Source organism: Canis lupus, chromosome 14, assembly GCF_003254725.2.
Source record: "Canis lupus dingo isolate Sandy chromosome 14, ASM325472v2, whole genome shotgun sequence".
In the NCBI taxonomy this organism is placed as follows: Eukaryota; Metazoa; Chordata; class Mammalia; order Carnivora; family Canidae; genus Canis; species Canis lupus.
In genome coordinates, this window is record NC_064256.1 from 35,066,510 (window position 1) to 35,069,292 (window position 2,783).

The 2,783-nt window shown below is 32.4% G+C and overlaps 1 non-coding gene across 1 annotated transcript; it reads right to left on the reverse strand.

Moving 5' to 3' along the window:
• Positions 1–2,434: 2,434 nt before the first annotated feature.
• LOC112670926 (U6 spliceosomal RNA) lies at positions 2,435–2,541 on the reverse strand. Its single transcript, XR_003143304.2, has one exon. It is a non-coding gene; the product is annotated as a U6 spliceosomal RNA (small nuclear RNA).
• Positions 2,542–2,783: the final 242 nt, after the last annotated feature.

A 2,783-nucleotide genomic window follows, 5' to 3' on the forward strand; every position in this document is an offset into this window, starting at 1 on the left:
ATCATTTTGTATATGAGTCCATGAGGAATATTCTGTTCAAGGAGAGGAGACATAAGAAAATTACCTAACTCATGAACCACACATTAAGAGCGTAGTCAGCTGTTGTAAATGCGTATCCAACAACAAACCATTATGTATCTTTGGCTTAATTATATGCGCTTATTACACACCTGTACTGGAGAGTGGAGGCTGCTATTTGCATTACTTGTGGTTTTCTCTATCAAAACAACATTAGAATTAGGAAGCTTATCAAGGTTACGTATGAGTTCTCTGGCTTGGGTTTGTAGTCCTTTTATTTTGTTCACAACCCAAAGAAGATTAGGAGAACAAATTAGGAAATATTTTAATCATCTTAGCAAAGAATCTCTAAATTTAGAAATGTAGTTAATTTATAGACATGGACAGACATCAGCAAAATTACTAAGCTTTTGTAAATCAACCTGACATTTAGGAAGAGAGTAAAAAAGTTATATAAATTCAGCATTTAATTTTTTCCCTAGAGTTCCATCTTAAAGGGTATTAATTATTATTATGATCATGTTAGTGTTATTTACTAGTACTTCAAAATAGGGGAAAATGTTAAACTACCGAATAATTTATGATTTACAGTTTTTACAAGTCACATTAAATAAACAATCTAGACAAAATTGTTCTGTATGTTTAAGAGCATCTCCTAACCAAATGGCAGTATTAAAACATTTATTGTGTAGAAAGTACGTTTTAAAAGTAGAGATATATATGTATCAAAAACAGCCTCAAAAGATCATAAGTGGCTCTTAAAAAGACAAATTTTATGGAGCAATTCATTTATATACATCATCAAAACTTGTTACTTTCACAAATCAGATTCTCCTACTGACTCTGATGTATGCTTATTTTAAAGGCATCAAAGTCATTAACCCGTCCTTGAATTTCACCACTGTTGATGCTTGAATTAATCTTTCCATGTCTTTCCTTTACTCCTGTCTTCCTTCCTTTCTAAAGGGGAAAAAAGTAAGATTCCACTAAAGAAGATAACACATGTCCTAATGAACATAATCGTATATTGTAATGAAAATAAAACCACTTTGGAGAAATAAACAACAAATGGTGCTGAATGCCCAGTGAAAATTAAAATTCTATTTGACATTCCCATGGGGTCTAATACCAATCCCACAGCTGAAGTTGGATAGTTTCTTGAGAAGACAACAGCTTAGTAAAATAAGGGGTTTGGATCCATGAAAAATATGATGATGATAATAGTAAAAGAAGAAATACTAAATAATGTTATTGATCTATAGTAGACATTAGAAAGGAGCAGATGGTCGTTTGGAAAAAAAATAGGTAGTCATTTTAGTAGATTCCTCTTATTATGAAACATGAATTATATTCCTTACAAGCACAAAAAATCTGCAAACAAATCTTTAAAAATACCAACAGATTTTTAGAAATATAAATAATCCTCTGGTAATTTTCTTTTCTTAGAATAAAAGTAGGGTTAAATGTAAAGATAAGCAAAATTTTTCCAGCTCTTACATCATATTTCAAAGGTTCTGTGGCTCTTTCATTCACAAGAGCAGACACTAAAATAAATACAGTCAATTTTTGTATTATACTGTAAGTTATAAACTAATTTGGCCTCATTTTATTAATATCTAGAGAGATTATTTTTTGACTCATTTTATTGAAAAATACTTATTTTTGCTCAACAATTATCGCAACATTTTTCTTAGGGATTGCTTTCAGAATGAAACCATCTGACGTGACTAAAACAATGAAGTAATTTTTTGGAATTTAGATTACCTCCACGATGTCTATTACGTATTTTGCAACTCAGCAAATTATTTCATTTCTCTCTCCCTAGTATGGAAATTTAATCTAGGTATTTATTTCATTTTCAGTAACCTATTTGAAGAAAGACTACCCTTCAGTATACAGTATTACATTATGCATTCACAACTGATACTATAAATTATGCAATCTAACAAAAAAATTATTAATGGTATATGGGGGGGGTGATCGTGAAACCTCAACGGCTAGCAATAGAAAGCAATTTTCCCTGTTGCCCATCAGAAAGGAGAAGGAGCCCAGAGAGTGTGTTTAAACAGCTCCGTGGCATTTATTCTTTCGCACATGTCACTGTTTATAAAGACAAACAACAGTAAGGCCCCCAAACAAACTGGAAATCTAAAGCATAAAGCATAGTCCATTGTTATTCATTTATTTACTTATTTATTATTTTTTCTTTTTTCTTTTTTCTTTTTTTTTTTTTTTTTGCTTTTACTCTTTTCTCATTGGAAATATATATATTTTTTATTGGAGTTCAATTTGCCAACATATAGCGTAACACCCAGTGCTCATCCCATGAAGTGCCCCGCTCAGTGCCCATCACCCAGTCACCCCCACCCCTGCCCACTTTTTCTTTTTTTAAAAAATTTTACCTAAAGTCCAGTTAAAAAATATGCAATGCTTCATAAATATGCTTGTCATCCTTGCATGGGACCCATGCTGATTTCCTCTGTATCAGTCCAATTTTAGTATATGTGCGGCCGAAGCGATCACAGGCCAGCTTTAAACATCAGCAAATAGATACTTCTAAACTACACCTTGGCACTTCAATACTTCTGTACTGAGGTCCATTTTAACATGCAATTTGTGACAGCAGAATAATGGGAATGGTCAGTTTACTGTGTTATACTGATGACAGAATTTGCCAGCAATTTTCCTCCGCTATTGTTACTGGTGCTCTCCACAAATGGAGAATCTTATAATTACAAAAACTGCCGAATGTAGGTTCTCAAGAC